Genomic DNA, 17,543 nt, shown 5'->3' on the forward strand with positions numbered 1-17,543 from the left:
TTTTTTCTTTTTTTCCTTTTTCTCTTCGCCTCAGCCACTGCTTCGAGTAGTTCTTCCTGGACTTGCTAAGAACCTAGTTCAGTAGGGAAATGTTCAGAAGGAAAAAGCACCTCATGGTAAGAAGTTGAATACATCTAGTACAGTCTTTGTTCTAAGATTAATACTACTTGCTTGGTATTTAACAATAAACCTATTAAGATGTGACCAGAAGTGATTCTGTTTCACTGGCAAAATATCCTTTTTGCTGTTTGCCTGGCTGGCAGCAGATACCTGTTGTACCTGAGGGATAGGCTTCTTGAAAACTATGGTAATTTTAAGTATTTTTCCACTTGTCTGCCCATGAGTAATGCCCTCAACATTTCTGAGATCATCTGCATACCATGTAAGATAAATGTGTGCAGATTTATGTGAGAAGGTGGGGAGAAAAGCTGGTAGCTGGCCTTTGGGAATTGGAAGACATTAAGGTCTTGTCAGTGCTTTTATTATTTTAATCTTTGGCTTCAACTTAAATGTCACTAACTTACTTCAAGAGGTCCCATCTGCAGTGGGTCTTGGCAGGCATTTCCCAAACAAAGCATGGGGATCTCGTTGATTTGGTTCAGATGTTGGGGCTACCAGTTAGCTCTTGGAGCCTGCTGATGCCAAGCTGTTTTGGTAGAGACAGAGTACAGAAAATCTTTATTAGAAAATTTTTGTTAGTTCTAATGTTTTAAAATGAGATTTATTCCACTTCTACCAAAAGCAATGTTAGATACCTGCACGCCTGACTAGGTAAGTGTGTGAAAGAGTCAGTTATTGCATTTGCCTGAACCTCTTTTACTAGGGTGTGTGAAAGAGAAGTTGCCTCCAACGTTATTCACTGAAATCTTTAGCTATCAAAGGGATAATGCATCCTGCAAAATTTCCTGTGAGTGGGTTTGTGTAGAGAAAAACGATGAGTTCTTAGACGTGGTTGTGAATGAGACAGTTAAAAGCTGCATGATAGGAGTGTATGCCTGGATTTATGCAACCTGTGCTGTGTGTTAGGTCTCCTTTTCTCCGTATAAGACCTGTTGGTCCCCTTAAAGGGCAAAATTTACACCCTCAAATTGTAGTGGTTGTTACTCTACCTCTTTTATTCTTATTGTGTGGAGTGAGTCCCATGTTTGCTTCTTTTAGAAGTAACTTGAGGTGATTAGGTTGCTGGAGGCCAAAATGGGAAAGTCCTTATTGGAATTAGTCTTTACTGAAGCTATAAATCCAATCATAGAGTGTGTTCCCTTCAGCCTACTCAAGTACTTATCTAGTCCAGTGTTGTGCCTGATTGCGAGTGGTATAGAGTAATACAATATATTAGATGAGTATATATAATTCTTTCCGTTATGGTGCTTGATAATCTGGATGCTTTTGCTGGCCAAAATACTCTACTTGTGCTGTGCAGGACATAAACATATGCAAAAGTGCAGGTAAAGGAGGCCAAGCTGACAAATGTGCAGTTGGAAGCTTGGAGGTAACTTGAAGTTTGGGGTCACTTGCTTCATGTTCTAACTGTGGAAAATATTTTGTGGATACAATTTTCTGTGAATATGGGATTTGTAAATGACATAGAATTGTTCCAGATGAAAGTTGAGCATCCTGTAGAGAAGCACAGGACCATCACAAGCTGCATGATTTTACAGCTCTTGGTGTTCATTTCTGTGTGTTGTGTTTTGAGGAAGGAAGATTCATTCAAACTGGTAACGGGGAACAGGGCATAAAATTGTGTGTTTGAGCACATGATTTAGAAGCTTCAGAGATGTTACTGTATGTTACTGGAACTCCGCAATGTTCCTGAACTATGTTATGTTCTCTTTCTGAAATGCAGTATACTCAGATGCAACTGTTTCGTTGCATCTTGCAGCGCTGAGGAAGGAAGTACATGCAGCCACACTCTGGAAAGAAATCTGTAATCTGCTCTGATATAAGCACACCACAGGTTTTGCATAGTGAAGATGATCTGAAACCTCACTGACATACGAAGATCACCTGTATTCAGCTGAATCAGCTTTATAACAACTGCATGACTTCCTGAATTGCTGCGAAGGAAGGATGTGCTGTTGACTCAGAAGAAAGTTTGTAATGTGTGTCTAGGGACAAGGTCAGCAAAGTAGATGTCTGATTTTGAAAGTTGCCAATTTGCATGTGCTCTTAAGACTGTGAGTCACTACGACAGCAGAAGTAACTTAAAAGTACTATTGTCTCAAAAAAAAATCATTTTACAGATCCAGATTAGAAGATGGGGGTGGGGAGGGGGGCATGAGCAATGGAGAGTTGCATTTTGTTAGATAACAGTAACGTGACAGGGCAGAGTGGAATTTGTGTTTGCATCATTAAATTTGGCACTTGCTTACCTAACTGTTTCACCCATGTGTAAACTTGTGTGTTCCTTGTGACTTGTTCTTACAAACTTTGTCTGTACAGCTGTAAGCGCTGTTATATGCACATTTAATTTCTGAACTGGATTGTGAAATGGAATATTTTCTATACGGATTTAAACACATCCACCACACCCTCTCCCCCAAATCAGTCTTATTTTTTCCTTTGAAAACTGCTCGTTTGTCTTTGCCTTTGTCTGCTTCAAACATGCCTCTGTGTGTGTGGCATAGCTTAAATTTTTATGAACAAGAATGTAAACACCAAATCCGCACAAGACTTGCCGAAGAAGGCTGTAGCTCTAGTGCATCATCTGTTTGTTATGTAATCTGATATAATGGAAGTGAAATAGAAACCAGATGTCAAGTCAGAGCAATTACAATTTTTCATCTGTGTGTATTACAGTAAATGTACTTTGTATTCCTCCGCCCCCTCCCACCACCACCCCCCTCCGAATATGGAGTTTTATTTGTTGGGGGGTAGGGAAAGTGCTGCAGGGGACTTCAGAGCTCTCAGCATGGTGCTTGGTTAAAGACTTTGTTATTCTGTACTGGTGTTCCTTCACGTAATTAAGGTCCTTGTGCTGCTCCAGATCTTCGAGCTGCTGTATTTCCAATTTAAAAAGAGCTGGACAAAACTGCTTAGTCCCGGGAGACCACCTCTGCATGTCCAGCTCTATGGGTTGTACAGTCCAGCTGCAGACTTGCACTAAATTTAGCATTCAAAGTGAAGCTGCTTTACTTATCACGCTCAAGTTTGGTAGGAAAATCCTATTAAAATAGGTTTGGTGCAGACTCTGCTGTGGATTCTTTAGCTGAAGAAACATCTGGGACGAGAGCAGATGGGAGCTGCCGTTAGCTTGTTTTCTCAAATTCGCTGTGTGACTAGGAGGATAAAAGGGAAAATGGATAATCATTGATTCTTTCTGTTGGGGAAATGGATTCTTCCACTGCTGGTTTATCCAAGAGGTTTATCTCTGCTGTTTTCCATTAAATAAGGCAGCCCCTTGGTTGAGAGAGAAATCAATAAACATCTATCTTCATCTTCATATGCATCTTCACAAGTCAGGGTATATATATGATCTCACTGAGTGGTGGCTGATTTTAATCTCTTTGCTTTTTTCTTGCTTTTTAAACTTTTTTGTTTGTTTGTTTGGCTTTTATTTGTTGCTGAAGATTTATTTTCTTCTTTTCTGTATTGCTCTGTCTGGTTAAGCTGAGAAGCTAGCAGTACCTTACTGTTGGAGTTTGTGCTTGGAGGAGGTCGCAGCGGCTGGAGATGCAATTTTTCCGAGGGAGCGGGAGGGCGCCAGTAGCCACGTCAGGCATCCCAGCTGCATCCTGCAGGCTACATTTGGCACTGCTGATTTACGGCTCCCCTTGGCGTGCTGTTTCACTGATGACTGCGAGTATGTTATGGATGAAGGTTTCATGTTCCACTGAATAAAAATCTTTCTGTTCTGCACCGACAGCTTTTTACTGGGTGGCTGCTGTGTAGCATACCTTAGATGCTAAAGAGGCCTTTAGTTTCTGTGCTTCTGTGAGGAATAATAAGTCAGAAATCTTTCATGAAGCTGGTATCTTCATTTATCTGCTAAGTACAGATAACTTCAACAAACCTGTATATCAGTTCTATATTCCAGCCAAAGGAAGTTCTGGCAATGAATTAAAGATTCTTCTTTTAAACAGCAAGTCTCTCCCTTTAAAACCCAGCAAAGAACGAGGATAGGAGATCAATGTGAACACTTGCTACCAGCCATTACAAATAGCATCTAATCCATACCACCTCTCCTTTCAAGGACAGCCTGGAAAGAGGGCTTGGGTTCGTTATATGTGGTTAACTGCTCAGCTGTACTAACACCAAGCAGTGGCTTTGGCAAGTTCCAGTGATGAGGGATGTCTGCTCACGTGGGAAGAAGTTGATGATATTGGAGAACAAGCCACCCTTAGAAAACAAAACAGGGGATTCTTCCATTCCTGGAAAGACAATAGGCTCTGTCTTGGGGCACAAGTTAGTGCCCTGCAAGTTGCTGGAGGGTGGGCAAGCAATCTTTTGAAAATGAGACTGTTGCCATGTGAAGTGGTGATGAGCCTTTGTAACAAGCAGTGTACCTGGACTGCTGGAGAGGAAGGCAGAGGGGACTTCAGGATTTGGTGTAGTTTCACTTTGGTTCCAATTACCCTGTAGAAATATGTGCTCAAGCTTTATCCTGTGTTGAGTCTGTGCTGCACATGGCATGTATGGAAGGTGGCAAACATTAAGGGAAGGAGACTGATAGGGATGAAAAAGCAAAAAATGATCTCTGTTCCTCCTGTGCTCTTCAAAAAAGAAATGCAAAATCCTCTAGAAAAGCTCTGATGGGAACAGGGACTTGGCTGTTAAAAGGTATTTGGTTGTTTCCTCCTGTAACATGATTCTGATCTGATTATTTAAATTCAACCTTGAAGTACGAATTTGCAGTGTGGATTGGATTGTGACATTGCGTGGCCTGCCTTCTCTTTTGTTCTTCAGCCGGTTGTCTCCTGCTGTTGTCTCCAGTAAGGATGAAGCTTTACAATAGAGTCCATTCCCCTAAATTGAAGATTTAACTGTTGAAGGCACTTTCTTTCCTGCCACATGAAGCATTTATAGAAAACTTTACAACTGTAAGGAAGCAGCAAGGCCTCTTGCACCCGTGAGGTCCTTGAGATGGCAGTGAAGCTGAAGGCAGCATCAGGCATTCCTGGTTGGAATTGCTTCCTTTCTAAACAGAGGCCATGCAGCCCAGCCTGAGTCCTCAGGGTCACCGTGGAGATAACCCTCAGGTTTGTTCTCCTGGACCTTCAGCCAGCTGGCTTCAAAGGCACCTTTCTGAAGGTAATTATGCTCTTCTCTCTGTGCTGGTACTCTGCAAGGCCAGAAGACTAGGAAGCTCTGTGGCTTGGTCCATGTAAACACCTCTCGCATCGTGCTGACTCTCACATTATTGAAACTGGACCTTGTGCTAATGGGGCTTAAAACCATGGAAATGCATAATGAGAATGTTGGCCAGAGCATGCTGGTAGACAGAAATTGCTTTTTTCAATATAAGTCAGCAGAGGATTAGTTTTAGAGAAGGAAAACAAGTCAGTCAAATAGGTGTTGGGCTTGATTTCTCTGCTGTGGCACGGTTGTATTGGTTGTGAGCGACCTCCGTGACCTTAATTCTTGGCCAAGGGAACCTGATTGTGCAGCATGTTTTCTGGAGACAAAAATACTTGCAATAGCAAGTCACATGTCACCAGAAGCTCTTACTATAAAAACAGCAGCTCTGCTGAAAGCGACCTTCAGCATGGCTGCGAATGTTCGAGGTGTTATTTTTAACCTGTCTGGGTAAATTTCCAATACAAATGCTAGTGCCAATCTGATGTGTATGCTTTCCCAAATCCTTATCTTCTGCTTTCTAGTGCAGTGACGCATCGGATGGAACAGCTAGTTTTGGGCTTGGGTATAGTTTTGCTTTTATGTCTACAGTATCAGAGAGAAATAAATACATCAGCTCTAACAAAATCTCTTTACCTGAATAAATCGGGGATGTTTTTAAAAAGATGAGGTTTAATGGTATCTTTTTTTTTTCAAAAGACATACTTTAACTAGGGTTTAAAAATAGATGAAGGCTGTACTTTGATTAGGTTGCTCTGGCACTGACGTCAGTGCGTGACATTTATCTATGTACAGATTTGTCGCTCTGTTGACTAAGGCTGTATTTACACAAATGGGGATATTTCTGACCACTGTGAGGCAAACGAACATCTCTACTCAAGTTGTGTTCTTGCCCTCAGTATTCTTGGAGTCTGGCTTTCTCTTTTATTGCTTTATTTTTATATTGGGATGGCAGCAGGGATTTTTTTTATGTATTGGAGGGTAGAGTTTTAGATATTTACCTTGCTATGAAAGTCTAGGCTGTAGGATACTGTCTTGGTGGAGAAGCACAGTGGTAGAGCTGATTTGAAGAGATTTAGAGATTTAGATTTAGAACTTGATTTTGGATTTGCAGCGGTGTAACAGAAGGTGTGAGCCTGTATGGGTCTTTACTGGATGGCTTCATTAATAGATGGGTAATGGATATTCTACAAACAGGAATTACAGAAGATATGTCCTGTAAATGTGAAAGACAAATAAGAAGCAGTGAGCAGTTTCAGATTAACATGGTTTTGGGTGTAGCACCTGTATTTCTCTGCCATTTATCATTTCATGGTTTTATTCAGAGTAGTTGCTATAATTCACACCAAGATGATTTTTTGCTTTAATTATTACAAGGTTAAAAATTTATTTTTATAGGGAGGCTGAACATAAAGTTGCTGATCTGTCAGTGTCACTTGGATGTTCAGCTGCAGAAGCTTATCAGAGCCTCTCTTCCCTCTCCTCAAAGCAACACTTAAGGTTTCCCTGGCCCCAGATCATACTTTGTAACAGTAGCAGAAATCACTAAATAGTTTTCTGTAATCACTCTTACCTAAAATCTGGTTCATGTAGGCTGGGGATTCCCAAAAGGAACTTTTTGGGCACATACATGCAGTTGAAATGAAAAGGCAGAGAAGCTATCCTTTCCTTTTCAGTTGTTCAGTTAGTAGCAATGTGTATTGCCAGCGTAACTGTTGTGTATCTGTATAGAACTTGACTCTTGCATTCTCATGCTGCTACATGAGGGAGCTACGCGAAGCAGGAAGGCACCATGTCGTGTTTGTGGCAGAAGGCGTGATCTGCAGTGGAAGGGCGGTGACTCATGAGTGGAGGTTACTGATGGTGAGATAAGGGGGGTTAGTGTTTCGACTACATGCCCCAGCTTTGTTGTGAGTGCAGCTGAGCACAGTCCAAGGCGGCTATGGAGCAGCTGCAGCTCAGCCTGACATTCTACTGCAAAGTAATACTATGGCTGGTTCACGTTTTTCAGACTTTGGGCTGTAAATTGCAGTGGCATGGGGAAGATTCCTGTGCAGAATGAGGTGCTGCAGTTGATTGGGCATGATACTGTTTTGGATGTCTTTGCCCTCGAGGTAAAAACCCCAGTACTTTTTCCAGTGCTGTCATGATCATCTGGAAAACAAAGTTCTGCTCCAATAGGTCAGTCCTTTTCATATGCAGCAGTTCAGATCAAATAAATGACAGATCCCAGAGCAGCGGGTTGGGCTGCGTTTAGGACTACAGGGACAATGCTGTCTTAATGCATCAGTTGTTTATGCTTCCATTTTCTGTTTCTTTACCTTTCTTTGATTAAAAAGGCAGCTTGCTGATGCTGCAATCCCTTTTGAAAAAGTTTTAACCAAAGGATGGGGAAAGAATAGAGAGGTGAATAGGCTCTTGAACACATGAACAGATGGAAGTACAATTGTTCAGATGTTTAAAATCTAAAACCTTTTAAAAGGTTTTCAATCTAAACCTAAAAGGTTTTTAAATCTAAAACCTTTTAGTGTACTTGTCTTTCCTTCTGGGCAGCCTGTAAGAATCTGACTGATGAGCTCAGTACACCTTTTAGCCTTTTAGCAGAGTGGGTTCTTGATTTTGTTTAGGGTTTTTGCTTTGGTGTTTTTTTTTGTTTTGCAAATACACAAACCTTTCTAAGAAAAGCTAAATATTCCCTTGCCCCCTGTCACTTTTTAAGTACTTGGGCAGATTTTAAATCTAAAACTTCTTGAAAGATTTAACCTATTCTATGGGAACTCAGGTTTTGCTGTTTGAAACAAGGGAGTGCAACTCTGGCTCTATTTTGTTTTCAGTTGCTCGTCTGGGGTTTTTGCATGTATTTATGTGAAAGAAGGAACAGCTCATGGAGAAGAGGTGTTGAGGCTATGAAAGGTTGGTTCTTAAAGATCAGATTTACTGGACTCAAAGCCCTTAAATGCTTTACCTGATCAACAAAATACTAAAGCTGCAACACATCATGCTAGATTCCCTAAATATGGCCTGAAAGATGCTTAAAATCTATGGCTGTAAGAAAGAACCTATCTCATTGTGCTGACTTGAATATGCAGTATGGCTAAGAGAGAGGCTGCTGCATTGCAAAGGTGTGATTTCTTAATTGTGCTAAGGGAGCAACCAAAACATCAGCATGAATTAAACAGAATGCAAGATGGGTTCACGTGCTGGAGAAGTGTAGGATCACTTGGGACTGTATTGATCAGCAAACTCATGGGGGTTTGTGTCTGTACTAAAAACCCATACCAACCCTGCCCCAACCACCAAATCATATTTTCAAATGATTGGTATCGAACAAGTTGAAGGGAGTCCGCCTTGAAGTTTGTATGTCTTTGAACCTCATACTGGTCTTGTACTGAGGTTGACTTCTATGGAAAAGCTCAGGCTACTTCTAGAGATGCTAAAGCTTCTGGTATAGTAATACCTGATTAAACAAATCAGCTAATGCTAAAGAATTGAGTTGCCGGTATTAAAAAACAAGTTCTGCTCTCATGCTCAGATTAGCTCATTACCGCACACCTGAAATGTTTATCTGGAGAGCCATTAGATATCCAACTGTGGCTTTATCTGTTTTGCAGAACTGCTGCTTCAATTTGTCTTTAACTTCCTGGTCCAGAGCTAGGCCACTTTGAAGGATGAAGGTTGAGTTGATGCATTGGTCCTCACAGAAGGTTGAAGAGCTTGCAGGCATGGCCTGGGGGCTGTGCTGACCTACTGACATGGTGTCCTCGTGTCCCAAGCTGGGTCTCTGTCCTCAGTCTCTGCATGGGTGGAGAGAGCTCATGGCTGGCCCTGCTTCCTCCATCTCTGTAAGCTCTGATACCTCTTCAGTCAGAAGTTGAGGCTGAGGGCATAGTTGCATGTATGACTTCAGTGGTTACTGCAGTCCTCTGTCCTTTGGCAGGTGGATTTGTCAAAGCCATCCCAGTTCCAACAGACAATCCTTAAAGGAGAGCACAGTAAGTTTTCCCAGTATGGGTCTTGATCTTAATGTCATAGCTTGTGTACTTGCCCTGGCAAGGTGTAGGTGACAGCTGTTGCAAACTGAATGCAATATTGGGCCACACAGGGCTGCCTTCTTGTTGAAATGGGTGTACAAAATGGAGATGAAATATCAATACCTTCCTCATTTTCTGTCCACAAGGAAAGCTAAGGGTAAAAAGTTCTCTTAGTGTGGAAACGTAGTGTAGGGTCGTTGGTTAGTTGAAGCTTGAAAGAAATGGAGCTTAGTTTCCAGGTTTTTGGTATTGTAACTGTATTAGGCAGCAGCTTGTATGTTGGGCTGTCATGTAGGCTGACTCTGAGAAGTACAAGTCTTGATGTTTAGGCTCCAAAATGTTAATCACAAATTCTATTCTTTGGTATAAGGATTTTGTTATATGGAGGGTTTGCTATTTGATATTACAGCTGAGTGGGATGAAGGCACAACTCAGAAGAATTTCTCACATTTCTGGGCATCACAACTGCATGCGGTGTCCTGAGCTGTGGTGCAGGCTTTAAATTCAGAAGCTGTCCTCTTATATCCATGCTAGCCTATAATCATGCAGTTCATTAAGTGACTGTGCAGCCCCCCACATCAGAGCTCTCCACCAGGTCTGAATCTGCGCATCCTGTAGAACACCAACGCCGCTTTCTCAGTGGCTGGCTGGTATAATCCTAATTCCCAAGGAAGCAAGCCTAGGAAATGACTATTGATCCCCATCTGGAAAAGAGTCCCAGCACCAACTTGTGTTGTAGAGCTGCTCAGGGCTTGGAGTTGTCCAGCCATGGCAGGTAAGCTGGATGGGGAGCAAGGGTGTTGGTGAAAGCAGAGAGAAAACCCCTCTGTCTTATCACAGCTTCCCCAAATCTCAGTCTTTCTAAGTGGAAGGGTTAATTCAGTAGTGTCTTAATATTTGTTGCATTTTTTTGTATTGCCTTTCCGTAGGGTGATGCCTAGCAGCACTGTAGGGTAAAGGATTCAACACACCTCCTGCTATTACTCTATGCACCATGAACAGAGTTAAATCCAGTTGGCGGCCAGTCACTAGTGGTGTCCCCTGGGGCTCATTTTTGGGGCCCCTCCTGTTTAACATCTTTATTGATGATCTAGATGAGGGGATCAGGTGCCCCCTCAGTAAGTTTGCAGATGACCCCAAGTTGGGTGGGAGTGTTGATCTGCTCGAGGGTAGGGAGGCTCTGCAGAGAGACCTGGACAGGCTGGAGCCATGGGCTAAGGCCAACTGGAGGAGTTTCAATAAAGGTAAATGCTGGGGGCTGCCCTTGGGCCACAACAACCCCCAGCAGCGCTACAGGCTTGGGGAGGAGTGGCTGGAGAGCTGCCAGTCAGAGAGGGACCTGGGGGGAGTGATTGACAACCAGGTGAACATGAGCCAGCAGTGTGCTCGGGTGGCCAAGAAGGCCAGTGGTATCCTGGCTTGTGTCAGCAGTAGTGTGGCCAGCAGCGACAGGGAAGGGATCTGACCCCTGCACTCGGCACTGGTGAGGCCGCCCCTCGATGACTGGGTTCAGTTTTGGGCCCCTCACTCCAAAAAGGCCATTGAATGACTCGAGCGTGTCCAGAGAAGGGCAACGGAGCTGGTGCAGGGTCTGGAGCACAGGTCTGATGGGAGCGGCTGAGGGAACTGGGGGGGTTTAGTCTGGAGAAGAGGAGGCTGAGGGGAGACCTCATCGCCCTCTACAACTCCCTGAAAGGAGGGTGCAGAGAGGGGGGATGAGTCTCTTGAACCAAGGAACCAGCCACCAGGACAAGAGGGAATGGCCTCAAGCTGCGCCAGGGCAGGGTCAGACTGGCTCTTAGGAAGCATTTCTTCCCAGAAGGGGTTGTTGGGGGTTGGAATGGGCTGCCCAGGGCAGGGGGGGAGTCCCCATCCCTGGAGGGGTTGAAGAGTCGGGTTGACCCAGCGCTGAGGGATCTGGTGGACTTGGGAACGGTCAGTGTGAGGGTCATGGTTGGACTGGAGGAGCTTCAAGGGCTTTTCCAACTGAGGTGATTCAATGATTATGTGAATTGTCAAAGTGGTATTGTCATCCAGAGTGAATTTTTCCCTTCCCAAACCAGCTAAGACAAACCATGTGTTTTGCATACAAGAACATACAACCTCCAGTGAAAAAAGGCAAGAAAGTTCAATTTGAGGGATGCATTTAATCTGATATAGCAACCGGTTTTCTGTCCTTTTTATTTATCCTATTGCAATATCTGTCTGTATCATATAAAATCTAAACTTTTTCAAAATAAGAGACTTAAACTTACAAAAAGTTATAAAGGATTTGTTAAAAATTCAAGGAAATGCATAGAATTTTATTTATTTAAATCAGCTCCTATAATAATGAGGATGTATGTTTGTTGTCTTTTTTTTTAAGTCTTAGCCTTTGAGGGAAACTTGTAGCTGGAGTAAGAACAAAAGTGGAGGGGGGAGTGCTTTGCAGATTGCTATTGAAGGGAGCTGTTAACTCAAACTGCTGATCCAAGTGAGGCAATTTTTTAAAGGCAGTGTCTCCAGTGGATGGTACTTACGGACTGTCAGGTTCTGCCTACTCAGACTTTAAGGAGAGCATTAATTCTGCAGCAGTTTGTCTCCAGCTCTGGCTGTCAGTCTCTTGCCCTCTTCTGGGCAGCCTCAGGAGAAAGCCCATGTCCATGGGCAGCAGCTAAAAGATGAAAGGTCCCATGGATAGGAGAAGCTTTCACATATGCATGATTGAAAGGTGATGGCATTATTTGGACTTGCATATGTGCCCTTTGGTGACGTGTTTGTGAGCTGTGCTGTGGAAACACATACAGATATTAGTGGCGGTGAATCTCAAAGATGCTCGTTGTTATGGAGATGCACTTGACATCTTTGTCGTAACTTTTAATTTGTCCTTGACACTGAGACAATAATAAGGGAAAACCACTAGAAATGGACTTGATTAAAGGCTGCTACAAATTAACTTGCAGACTCTGTCAGTTTGTCATACTATCACAGTGCTGTGGCAGTCTATTTTCAAATGAAATGTGGATTTAAACCTATAAGCCTTTTCAGCCCTACAGGGGAGGGGGTAGCTGATGTCTGCTCGATTCAGGAAGGCATGAAATTTGTTACTGTCTTTTGAAGCTGTGAAATTAACTGTTTTACTCCTATGTGATAGGTGCTGACTCACAGATTTAGCAGATTAATCGCTCTGATTTTTTGCATAGCTTTTACTTGGCCCTTATCCCTTGGCAGGAGGGAAAGGATCTTAATGTCCTGTAAATAGAGCTTGCTGGTACAGGAGTAAATTTTGGTGCTAGTTTCAGATAGTGGGTAATATGCTTGTGGAATATTTTCCCCAAATTTCATAGCGGATGAAACCTGCTGAGTAAAATGCCATTATCTCTGCTGCTAACCCTTATACGTTGGGGGATTTTTTTTTTTTTTCCAGATAACAATTCTTTAACCTGAACTCACCTGCAGGCTTGCTGCCACTGCTGAAAATGATGTTTTCTCTGTGAGCTGAAGCATGGCACAGGCTCAGGCTGATCATTTCACATCTCACCCCGAGGCAGCTACTGGTTTGTAAAGCACTGTAATATTCCCCTAAAAAGACAAGCGAGCTCAGAGGAACTGCTGTCTGGTGGCATCTGTGCTGGGGAGGGGTCTTGCTTTCATCCCCTTACCACCTTCCCCCCAAAATCCAGTTTTTCCAATATCTTGCCTGATAAATGTCTGGGTGAAGGCTGTAAGATAAGTCAATAGTACATCATTTTGGAGACATTAGACAGACTAGGGTAGTGGTAAATATTTTGCCAAAGAAGGGGTTGGGGCCACACATTCTGGATGGCTGTTGAGGATACAGGGCTTTCCATACCACACGTCTTTCACTTGAGTATTTTTTTGCCTTGTGGTTAGTTCCTCAGCATGGCGTGGGATGGGCTTGCACAAGGTGGGGCTGTAGTCTGTGCTTTGGGTATCCATGGCACACCTGGAATAGGATGATTTTTGGACTGTGATGTTTGCTGAGTGTATTGGAGAGATGTCATAATTTTAGAAGATGAAATAGTATGATCTTGGACCAGTGCTGGTTGAGGCTTTTGTACTGTTTTGCATCTCAAGTGGGTTTTTTTGTTTGTTTGTTTGGGGGTTTTTTTGTTTGGTTTTTTTTTTTTTTTTTCGTGGCGATATAATGTATTGCCCATATGCACAATCCTTGCATTTATAAATTTCTCACTCTGAGCTTTCATGGAGCGCAGATGTTCATAAAACAGACATTCATGTCTTGAAAACTCCACTCGCCTGTGGTGCATGGGAAGCTTTCCCAGGTAAGCTAGAGCTCACTGTAGTCAGTTCCTGAATAAATGAACCTTTCATCATTTATGGGAGGAGGGGGGGAAACACCACCTTGCTGTGATGGATGCAAAGTACACCTTCTAAACGCAAATACGGTGCCGGCAGATGCAGAGCTGTCTTCTCTGCTGCTGAACTCAGGGGCTTCAGCAGTTGGGAGCTACTTGCAGCAGCTCTTCAGGGCAGGTACCAGGAAAAGGATGTGGGATATAACAATTCGTTGGTAACTGTGCAAGCTGCGTGGCAAATACAAGGCTCTGTCTGAATCAAAGCTCTATCAGTGGCTTAATGGGGTTTTCATGATAAATGGCAGTTGCTGCTGCTGTTAAATATGCTTATATATACAAAATACATCTCGAACATGCATATATGCACATATATACAAATGCATATATGCATCTCCTTTACAGAAACAAGCATCTTGTCTCTGTACACTGTTTGCCCAGAGGGAGACAGCAGCCGTCAGCGACGTATGTGCGGGGACACCACTAGTTAAACAGGATAACTCCTTTACACACAGATATTTTGCATGCAATCAGCTGGGGCTGACTTGAGCTTACTCTTTTTAAACATAAAGGGAAAAAAAAAAAAAGCCTCCTGGGCACTTCTTGTTCAGATACGGGCAGTGAAGAGGTGAATGATTTCTCACATGCTGAGGCTGCAGCAAAACGTTTGCGGAGTCTACATTAGCTTGGAGGTGGAATGGTTTATGGCTCTTTGGGAAGGCGACTTTCAGGCTCAGAGGGTGTAATAATGGCTATTTAGGTATTTCTGTTCAAGCAGGCCTGCTATTTTTAGTGTTGGTTGATGAGTTGAGAACCTCTAGTTTTAAAGCTAAGATGATAGCCTCGTGGACCCCAAAAAACATCAGGGAAGTGAATGTTCCTGACTAAGGCAATACCCTTACTTTAGTTACTGCATTTAAAACTGACAAAAAATAGCCTCCAGCTTTTATGGGCAATTTATGAATGTTTAAGAGATCACACGGTCCCTGTGAAATGGCATTCTTCGTTTGTCTGTTCAAAGGCACTTTGGTGTAACTCTTGACATTACTGACGGTTGGTTTGGGCGTTAGACCTCTGACCCATCATCCTCTCCATGAGGCTCCTTCCCCGTCACATCTTGCAAGAGTCTCCTGTTGGAAGGTGTTTACATTTGAACTAATTGCAAGAGAGCCTCCAAAATTTTTTTCCTCTTCTAAGCTAATGTAGTACACTGCTGTCTTGACTTGAAGGGTGTTTTTTTCTCTAGCAACACCCAGTATTAACCTCTGCATTTGGTTGTTTGCTACTGGTTTAGTATGAATCCCTTAAAAGCTCTAAGAAATAAACTTCTCAATCAGTGGTGCTGTCACAGGATAAAGCCAGTGCTTGATTTAACTCTGTAGGATGGACTTCCAGTCTCAAGACACAGCAAAGAAAGGAGGTTCGCCTGGCTGCCTCTGCAGTGCCATTCCTGGGCAGTGATGTCTGTGGGCTTCTCACCTCTTTCCTCTGAGGAGCTCTGCAAAAACGCCTGAACTTGTTGCCAGGGACAGGCGTGATGTGCATGTTTATCACAAAATGAACAGTTGTGGTGAAGGACCACAAAGCTAGCCCATAAATGTAGAGAAATGAGTTGCTAAAGGTGGAGCTGAACACTGGTAAGCAGCGGCTTGTGTTTATTGCAGTCGGGTCTGCAATAGGTGTATTCTTCACCTCCCTTCCATAGTCCTGAAAAGCAGAATTGAGTTATCCAAGTTGAACCAGGGGGAGCTTGCAAGGAGAGGGGCTATTCCTCAGTGTATCATCCCATGCTCTCAGCTTCAGTTGCAACAGAGTTATAGACCATATTGCTCAACAGGCAGGCAGCTCTTTAGGTAAGCATTGATTTTGCAATGCACAGCTAGCAAAATGAAACAGGGTAAATCACTGATGGGAAAACAAAGGCTTGGTGTTGGTTTTCCCCCCTCTCTTCTAGTGGCTTCTACCTGTGGATGAAAGTGAGTTTCAGGGCACCAAGCTCTGAATGTATGCTAACCAGGTTCCAGTCTTGGTTCTCTTTTCCAAGTTGTTATTAAATTTTAAAATGGAAAAGCGATAAGGAATCTTTGTGCAGGGGACATTCCTCATACCATGGGAGTTAAACTACAGCTTTTGGGTCATGTTCCGATGAAGCTCTGAAAATCTGATTAACCTAAAAGAGATGAGGTGTGCCCTGCCTGATGCCAGATAAAACAAAGCACTCACACGTGTGGTGAACAACTCGATTGTTTCTTCTCAGTCTGTTTATAGCAGCTTCCCAGCCTTCATTTGCTCTGATATAATCATTGGAGAGTGCTGTAGAGTAGCAGCAGCAGAGGCAGGCACTCCACTGGGTTGTCCTGGCAGGAGATGTGCCTCTAGTACTGTGTCCTGCTCCTTGTGTGAGGATGGCAGTGGTGGTAAAGGCAGTTACCAGCTCTGTGTCAGTCTTGGTGTGATAAATAGGTACAAGAAAACCTTTTTTTTTTTCTCCCCCAAGAGGTTGGGAAGGAAGGGGGAGGTTGTCTACGTTTCATTTTCTTTGGGGACTGGTGTTAACTGCAAAGGCAGATTTAGCTCTGGTCTGTGCATATGTATTTCAGCACTAAACGTGAGCTGTTGCTGTAGCAAGTTGTGTTTATCGAGTACCTTTGACCACCTCACCCACTGATCTCTGCCCAGTCACCAGCTATTTCTGGTGCTCTGAGCCTGAGCAGCAGCGGTCCCCAGAAGGCGGCTGTCTTGCATGCAGTGGTTTGTCTTCTCACTGCCAGTGTGGATTTTCCACAATCTTAAGAAGTCAAACGCTTCTCTCAACATTTGAGACTTGGTCCTGCATAGGACTGTTTAAGGCAGACTGTTTCACAACCCTGCAGAGCGATATGTTACAGTCCTACAGTACTGAAAAGAGAGAGATGGTCAGCTTTGGACACACTGCATTTGCTTCCCGGGCACGATACAGCTGTGTCTTCTATGCAGAGATGCAGAAAGGTAAGGATAAATTCATCGACAATGGTAACCTATTAAAGTAGAAGTAATAGATTTAAAAGAAATTGGACAGTCTTTCCCCAAACCAGAATCTGGATACCAAGTTTACTATTAAAATATTCAAAAAGGCTAGTGCAGATATGCTTAAACGGGAATTTATAGCGAGTGAAATAGAGAAAATTGGCTTTATGTTTTTTAAACTGCAGAAGAATAGCGTGGAAAGAGATTACCGCTCTTTTCTGTGTCTGCATACAGCTGCATGCGAAGGCTTCGCAGCTGTATTTTCTGAACATCTTTACAAAACTCACCTAGAGTTCCCAGTTAAAGATCTTGCAGCTGCTAACAGTTCTGCTGTTTGATAGCAGCTGCTGTATTGACAAGTGCATTTTTATCATGGGAGATGCCGGTGGAGTGGAAACGAGCAAGAAACAACTGTTTATATAATCCGTGCAGTATAGATCAATTCCGGTGCAAACAAGGCGTTCACTTGTCTGTAGCAGCATGCACCTTGAACTGCGCCTGCTATAAATAGCTGCAACGCTGAGCAGCGGCGTCTTCCGAGAAGTGCCAGCTTGAGTGCTTTTGTGTTCTCCTGGTGCAAGCAGGGACATGGTAAACTGCTCTTTTTAAGTGAGAGTAGTTCCCACAGTGGTGAAAGTTCTGTTTTTTGGGTGTTTGAAAAGTGCCCCTTTCTTAGGTGGAACCCCGCTATACAGAATTTCATGCATATCATAACCCTTCTTATTTCTTACCCTAATTGCCAAATTGGTATTCAAGCAATATAAATGATTTATCAGCCAAAGCTCTTCTGGGACTCTTGTAGTAACTCCTATTCCTAGCGCATCTAGAAAATTCTTTCCAGTTTTACATTAAATATTTGGAATTGGTGATTCTTTAAGTCGCGATCAAAACTGGACATCTT

The 17,543-nt window shown here is 43.1% G+C and overlaps 1 protein-coding gene and 1 long non-coding RNA gene across 13 annotated transcripts in view; both read left to right on the forward strand.

Moving 5' to 3' along the window:
• Positions 1–17,543, forward strand: part of HDAC4 (histone deacetylase 4) — a 265,065-nt gene that overhangs the window by 45,803 nt on the left and 201,719 nt on the right. For 3 of the 12 annotated variants that reach the window (XM_074910179.1, XM_074910178.1, XM_074910175.1), the window contains one exon: positions 35–116. The exons of the other annotated variants lie outside the window; for them this stretch is intronic. The gene's annotated coding sequence lies outside the window, so the exon portion shown is untranslated. The remainder of the gene's footprint in view (positions 1–34; positions 117–17,543) is intronic. 12 annotated transcript variants of the gene reach the window in all.
• On the forward strand, positions 142–2,381 carry LOC141962276 (uncharacterized). Its single transcript, XR_012633906.1, has 2 exons — positions 142–771; positions 1,844–2,381. It is a non-coding gene; the product is annotated as an uncharacterized LOC141962276 (long non-coding RNA).

Source organism: Athene noctua, chromosome 7 (assembly GCF_965140245.1).
Source record: "Athene noctua chromosome 7, bAthNoc1.hap1.1, whole genome shotgun sequence".
In the NCBI taxonomy this organism is placed as follows: Eukaryota; Metazoa; Chordata; class Aves; order Strigiformes; family Strigidae; genus Athene; species Athene noctua.